This window comes from Sceloporus occidentalis, unplaced genomic scaffold (genome assembly GCF_023333645.1).
Source record: "Sceloporus occidentalis isolate IW3139 unplaced genomic scaffold, rSceOcc1.0.p SCAF_111, whole genome shotgun sequence".
Classification (NCBI taxonomy): domain Eukaryota; kingdom Metazoa; phylum Chordata; class Lepidosauria; order Squamata; family Phrynosomatidae; genus Sceloporus; species Sceloporus occidentalis.
In genome coordinates, this window is record NW_028317091.1 from 1320001 (window position 1) to 1327500 (window position 7500).

The window sequence follows — 7500 nt, forward strand, 5'->3', positions numbered from 1 at the left end:
CCAAATCTCTTCTTCAAGCTTCGAAAGTGCCAACTTTTTGCCACTTTCTTCCCAAATGATAAAAAAAACATGAATATCTGACTTTTTTTCCAAATCTCTTCTTCAAGATTCGTAAAGACAATTTAGGAGTACAAGTTCTCACCATCATGAAATAATGTATAAACAGTTGAGATACAACTGTCAATTCTTCTGCTATGGTCATTAAGCCCTCTGGAATGCTGAAGGTTTAAAGTCATAATCCTCACTGCTTCTCTGAAAGTAGTCACATGTGGTTGTCTCTGTGGCGCAATCGGTTAGCGCGTTCGGCTGTTAACCGAAAGGTTGGTGGTTCAAGCCCACCCAGGGACGAGCGGGATGTTCTCCTGAAAACTTTCATTCCTGTGTTTGCAACGCCAATGAGCTAATGATTACATTGAAAGACAGAAATGCAAAATCCTTAAAGCTTTCCAACATTAAGCTAAATCTTCTTATTCCACTTGTGGAAAGTTATTTTCCAGACAAAGCATGCCAATCCTTCCATGAAAAAACACAGGAAAAACTTTTTGGCATAGTGCCAATTTTGGATTGCTTAGATTATTATTATTAATTTTTTGTTTTTTAATTTAGGCCACGTCTACAATACTACATGTTGTTAATAATTCGGGCAGCCGTTACCAAAATAGTGGCTGGCAAGGGGAGAATGCTGTTTTCATACAATATCATAAATGACACAAGTTATTAACCCTACGTGCCAATTAATCTTATTCAACACCAGTTGTGCTTAAACAGAAAAGTGACATTATAAAAACAAAATTAGCAGAGGATGGTTTCGATCCATCGACCTCTGGGTTACGGGCCCAGCACGCTTCCGCTGCGCCACTCTGCTTTCCGTGTGACGGCTTGTCCGAGGGGAGAATGCTGTTTTCATGCAATATCATCAATGACAGAAGTTATTAACCCTATGTAAAAATGACATCTAGCAGAGGATGGTTTCGATCCATCGACCTCTGGGTTATGGGCCCAGCACGCTTCCGCTGCGCCACTCTGCTTTCTGTGTGATGGCTTGTCCGAGGGGAGAATGCTGTTTTCATGCAATATCATCAATGACAGAAGTTATTAAGCCTATGTGAAAATGACATCTAGCAGAGGATGGTTTCAATCCATTGACCTCTGGGTTATGGGCCCAGCACGCTTCCGCTGCGCCACTCTGCTTTCCGTGTGACAGCTTGTCCGAGGGGAGAATGCTGTTTTCATGCAATATCATCAATGACAGAAGTTATTAAGCCTATGTAAAAATGACATCTAGCAGAGGATGGTTTCGATCCATTGACCTCTGGGTTATGGGCCCAGCACGCTTCTGCTGCGCCACCCTGCTTCTTCATGCGTTTTTTTTTCACAAATGATAAAAACACATTAATTCCTGACTTTTTTTTCTCCAAATCTCTTCTTCAAGCTTCGAAAGTGCCAACTTTTTGCCACTTTCTTCCCAAATGATAAAAAAAACATGAATATCTGACTTTTTTTCCAAATCTCTTCTTCAAGATTCGTAAAGACAATTTAGGAGTACAAGTTCTCACCATCATGAAATAATGTATAAACAGTTGAGATACAACTGTCAATTCTTCTGCTATGGTCATTAAGCCCTCTGGAATGCTGAAGGTTTAAAGTCATAATCCTCACTGCTTCTCTGAAAGTAGTCACATGTGGTTGTCTCTGTGGCGCAATCGGTTAGCGCGTTCGGCTGTTAACCGAAAGGTTGGTGGTTCAAGCCCACCCAGGGACGAGCGGAATGTTTTCCTGAAAACTTTCATTCCTGTGTTTGCAACGCCAATGAGCTAATGATTACATTGAAAGACAGAAATGCAAAATCCTTAAAGCTTTCCAACATTAAGCTAAATCTTCTTATTCCACTTGTGGAAAGTTATTTTCCAGACAAAGCATGCCAAGCCTTCCATGAAAAAACACAGGAAAAACTTTTTGGCATAGTGCCAATTTTGGATTGCTTAGATTATTATTATTAATTTTTTGTTTTTTAATTTAGGCCACGTCTACAATACTACATGTTGTTAATAATTCGGGCAGCCGTTACCAAAATAGTGGCTGGCAAGTGGAGAATGCCGTTTTCATACAATATCATAAATGACACAAGTTATTAACCCTACGTGCCAATTAATCTTATGCAATGCCAGTTGTGCTTAAACAGAAAAGTGACATTATAAAAACAAAATTAGCAGAGGATGGTTTCGATCCATCGACCTCTGGGTTATGGGCCCAGCACGCTTCCGCTGCGCCACTCTGCTTTACGTGTGATGGCTTGTCCGAGGGGAGAATGCTGTTTTCATGCAATATCATCAATGACAGAAGTTATTAACCCTATGTAAAAATGACATCTAGCAGAGGATGGTTTCGATCCATCGACCTCTGGGTTATGGGCCCAGCACGCTTCCGCTGCGCCACTCTGCTTTCCGTGTGATGGCTTGTCCGAGGGGAGAATGCTGTTTTCATGCAATATCATCAATGACAGAAGTTATTAACCCTATGTAAAAATGACATCTAGCAGAGGATGGTTTCGATCCATTGACCACTGGGTTATGGGCCCAGCACGCTTCCGCTGCGCCACCCTGCTTCTTCATGCGTTTTTTTTTCACAAATGATAAAAACACATTAATTCCTGACTTTTTTTTCTCCAAATCTCTTCTTCAAGCTTCGAAAGTGCGAACTTTTTGCCACTTTCTTCCCAAATGATAAAAAAACCCATGAATATCTGACTTTTTTCCAAATCTCTTCTTCAAGATTCGTAAAGACAATTTAGGAGTACAAGTTCTCACCATCATGAAATAATGTATAAACAGTTGAGATACAACTGTCAATTCTTCTGCTATGGTCATTAAGCCCTCTGGAATGCTGACGGTTTAAAGTCACAAACCTTCTCTGAAAGCAGTCACATGTGGGTGTCTCTGTGGCGCAATTGTTTAGCTTGTTCGGCTGTTAATTGAAAGGGTGGTGGTTCAAGCCCACCCAGGGACGAGCAGGATGTTTTCCTGAACACTTTTGTTCCTGTGTTTGCAATGCCAATGTGCTAATGATTACATTGAAAGACAGAAATGCAAAATCCTTAAAGCTTTCCAACATTAAGCTAAATCTTCTTATGCCACTTGTGGAAAGTTATTTTCCAGACAAAGCATGCCAATCCTTCCATGAAAAAACACAGGAAAAACTTTTTGGCATAGTGCCAATTTTGGATTGCTTAGATTATTATTATTAATTTTTTGTTTTTTAATTTAGGCCACGTCTACAATACTACATGTTGTTAATAATTCGGGGAGCCGTTACCAAAATAGTGGCTGGCAACGGGAGAATGCCGTTTTCATACAATATCATAAATGACACAAGTTATTAACCCTACGTGCCAATTAATCTTATGCAACGGCAGTTGTGCTTAAACAGAAAAGTGACATTATAAAAACAAAATTAGCAGAGGATGGTTTCGATTCATCGACCTCTGGGTTATGGGCCCAGCATGCTTCCGCTGCGCCACTCTGCTTTCCGTGTAACAGCTTGTCCGAGGGGAAAATGCTGTTTTCATACAATATCATAAATGACACAAGTTATTAACCCTACGTGTCAATTAATCTTATTCAACACCAGTTGTGCTTAAACAGAAAAGTGACATTATAAAAACAAAATTAGCAGAGGATGGTTTCGATCCATCGACCTCTGGGTTATGGGCCCAGCACGCTTCCGCTGCGCCACTCTGCTTTCCGTGTGACGGCTTGTCCGAGGGGAGAATGCTGTTTTCATGCAATATCATCAATGACAGAAGTTATTAAACCTATGTAAAAATGACATCTAGCAGAGGATGGTTTCGATCCATCGACCTCTGGGTTATGGGCCCAGCACGCTTCCGCTGCGCCACTCTGCTTTCCGTGTGACAGCTTTTCCGAGGGGAGAATGCTGTTTTCATGCAATATCATCAATGACAGAAGTTATTAAGCCTATGTAAAAATGACATCTAGCAGAGGATGGTTCCGATCCATTGACCTCTGGGTTATGGGCCCAGCACGCTTCCGCTGCGCCACCCTGCTCCTTCATGCGTTTTGTTTTTCACAAATGATAAAAACACATTAATTCCTGACTTTTTTTTCTCCAAATCTCTTCTTCAAGCTTCGAAAGTGCCAACTTTTTGCCACTTTCTTCCCAAATGATAAAAAAAACATGAATATCTGACTTTTTTTCCAAATCTCTTCTTCAAGATTCGTAAAGACAATTTAGGAGTACAAGTTCTCACCATCATGAAATAATGTATAAACAGTTGAGATACAACTGTCAATTCTTCTGCTATGGTCATTAAGCCCTCTGGAATGCTGAAGGTTTAAAGTCATAATCCTCACTGCTTCTCTGAATGTAGTCACATGTGGTTTTCTCTGTGGCGCAATCGGTTAGTGCGTTCGGCTGTTAACCGAAAGGTTGGTGGTTCAAGCCCACCCAGGGAAGAGCGGGATGTTTTCCTGAAAACTTTCATTCCTGTGTTTGCAACGCCAATGAGCTAATGATTACATTGAAAGACAGAAATGCAAAATCCTTAAAGCTTTCCAACATTAAGCTAAATCTTCTTATGCCACTTGTGGAAAGTTATTTTCCAGACAAAGCATGCCAATCCTTCCATGAAAAAACACAGGAAAAACTTTTTGGCATAGTGCCAATTTTGGATTGCTTAGATTATTATTATTAATTTTTTGTTTTTTAATTTAGGCCACGTCTACAATACTACATGTTGTTAATAATTCGGGGAGCCGTTACCAAAATAGTGGCTGGCAACGGGAGAATGCCGTTTTCATACAATATCATAAATGACACAAGTTATTAACCCTACGTGAAAATTAATCTTATGCAACGGCAGTTGTGCTTAAACAGAAAAGTGACATTATAAAAACAAAATTAGCAGAGGATGGTTTCGATCCATCGACCTCTGGGTTATGGGCCCAGCATGCTTCCGCTGCGCCACTCTGCTTTCCGTGTAACAGCTTGTCCGAGGGGAAAATGCTGTTTTCATACAATATCATAAATGACACAAGTTATTAACCCTACGTGTCAATTAATCTTATTCAACACCAGTTGTGCTTAAACAGAAAAGTGACATTATAAAAACAAAATTAGCAGAGGATGGTTTCGATCCATCGACCTCTGGGTTATGGGCCCAGCACGCTTCCGCTGCGCCACTCTGCTTTCCGTGTGATGGCTTGTCCGAGGGGAGAATGCTGTTTTCATGCAATATCATCAATGACAGAAGTTATTAAACCTATGTAAAAATGACATCTAGCAGAGGATGGTTTCGATCCATCGACCTCTGGGTTATGGGCCCAGCACGCTTCCGCTGCGCCACTCTGCTTTCCGTGTGACAGCTTTTCCGAGGGGAGAATGCTGTTTTCATGCAATATCATCAATGACAGAAGTTATTAAGCCTATGTAAAAATGACATCTAGCAGAGGATGGTTTTGATCCATTGACCTCTGGGTTATGGGCCCAGCACGCTTCCGCTGCGCCACCCTGCTTCTTCATGCGTCTTTTTTTTCACAAATGATAAAAACACATTAATTCCTGACTTTTTTTTCTCCAAATCTCTTCTTCAAGCTTCGAAAGTGCCAACTTTTTGCCACTTTCTTCCCAAATGATAAAAAAAACATGAATATCTGACTTTTTTTCCAAATCTCTTCTTCAAGATTCGTAAAGACAATTTAGGAGTACAAGTTCTCACCATCATGAAATAATGTATAAACAGTTGAGATACAACTGTCAATTCTTCTGCTATGGTCATTAAGCCCTCTGGAATGCTGAAGGTTTAAAGTCATAATCCTCACTGCTTCTCTGAAAGTAGTCACATGTGGTTGTCTCTGTGGCGCAATCGGTTAGCGCGTTCGGCTGTTAACCGAAAGGTTGGTGGTTCAAGCCCACCCAGGGACGAGCGGGATGTTTTCCTGAAAACTTTCATTCCTGTGTTTGCAACGCCAATGAGCTAATGATTACATTGAAAGACAGAAATGCAAAATCCTTAAAGCTTTCCAACATTAAGCTAAATCTTCTTATTCCACTTGTGGAAAGTTATTTTCCAGACAAAGCATGCCAATCCTTCCATGAAAAAACACAGGAAAAACTTTTTGGCATAGTGCCAATTTTGGATTGCTTAGATTATTATTATTAATTTTTTGTTTTTTAATTTAGGCCACGTCTACAATACTACATGTTGTTAATAATTCGGGCAGCCGTTACCAAAATAGTGGCTGGCAAGGGGAGAATGCTGTTTTCATACAATATCATAAATGACACAAGTTATTAACCCTACGTGCCAATTAATCTTATTCAACACCAGTTGTGCTTAAACAGAAAAGTGACATTATAAAAACAAAATTAGCAGAGGATGGTTTCGATCCATCGACCTCTGGGTTATGGGCCCAGCACGCTTCCGCTGCGCCACTCTGCTTTCCGTGTGACGGCTTGTCCGAGGGGAGAATGCTGTTTTCATGCAATATCATCAATGACAGAAGTTATTAACCCTATGTAAAAATGACATCTAGCAGAGGATGGTTTCGATCCATCGACCTCTGGGTTATGGGCCCAGCACGCTTCCGCTGCGCCACTCTGCTTTCTGTGTGATGGCTTGTCCGAGGGGAGAATGCTGTTTTCATGCAATATCATCAATGACAGAAGTTATTAAGCCTATGTGAAAATGACGTCTAGCAGAGGATGGTTTCAATCCATTGACCTCTGGGTTATGGGCCCAGCACGCTTCCGCTGCGCCACCCTGCTTCTTCATGCATTTTTTTTTCACAAATGATAAAAACACATTAATTCCTGACTTTTTTTTCTCCAAATCTCTTCTTCAAGCTTCGAAAGTGCCAACTTTTTGCCACTTTCTTCCCAAATGATAAAAAAAACATGAATATCTGACTTTTTTTCCAAATCTCTTCTTCAAGATTCGTAAAGACAATTTAGGAGTACAAGTTCTCACCATCATGAAATAATGTATAAACAGTTGAGATACAACTGTCAATTCTTCTGCTATGGTCATTAAGCCCTCTGGAATGCTGAAGGTTTAAAGTCATAATCCTCACTGCTTCTCTGAAAGTAGTCACATGTGGTTGTCTCTGTGGCGCAATCGGTTAGCGCGTTCGGCTGTTAACCGAAAGGTTGGTGGTTCAAGCCCACCCAGGGACGAGCGGAATGTTTTCCTGAAAACTTTCATTCCTGTGTTTGCAACACCAATGAGCTAATGATTACATTGAAAGACAGAAATGCAAAATCCTTAAAGCTTTCCAACATTAAGCTAAATCTTCTTATTCCACTTGTGGAAAGTTATTTTCCAGACAAAGCATGCCAAGCCTTCCATGAAAAAACACAGGAAAAACTTTTTGGCATAGTGCCAATTTTGGATTGCTTAGATTATTATTATTAATTTTTTGTTTTTTAATTTAGGCCACGTCTACAATACTACATGTTGTTAATAATTCGGGCAGCCGTTACCAA

The 7500-nt window shown here is 40.5% G+C and overlaps 5 non-coding genes across 5 annotated transcripts; 4 read left to right on the forward strand and 1 right to left on the reverse strand.

Moving 5' to 3' along the window:
* The first annotated feature begins 274 nt into the window (after positions 1-274).
* Positions 275-348, forward strand: TRNAN-GUU (transfer RNA asparagine (anticodon GUU)). Its single transcript has one exon. It is a non-coding gene; the product is annotated as a tRNA-Asn (tRNA).
* A 445-nt stretch (positions 349-793) lies between these two features.
* TRNAT-CGU (transfer RNA threonine (anticodon CGU)) lies at positions 794-865 on the reverse strand. The gene has a single exon. It is a non-coding gene; the product is annotated as a tRNA-Thr (tRNA).
* Positions 866-1688: 823 nt separating this feature from the next.
* Positions 1689-1762, forward strand: TRNAN-GUU (transfer RNA asparagine (anticodon GUU)). Its single transcript has one exon. It is a non-coding gene; the product is annotated as a tRNA-Asn (tRNA).
* Positions 1763-5866: 4104 nt separating this feature from the next.
* Positions 5867-5940, forward strand: TRNAN-GUU (transfer RNA asparagine (anticodon GUU)). The gene has a single exon. It is a non-coding gene; the product is annotated as a tRNA-Asn (tRNA).
* A 1177-nt stretch (positions 5941-7117) lies between these two features.
* On the forward strand, positions 7118-7191 carry TRNAN-GUU (transfer RNA asparagine (anticodon GUU)). The gene has a single exon. It is a non-coding gene; the product is annotated as a tRNA-Asn (tRNA).
* The last annotated feature ends 309 nt before the right edge of the window (positions 7192-7500 follow it).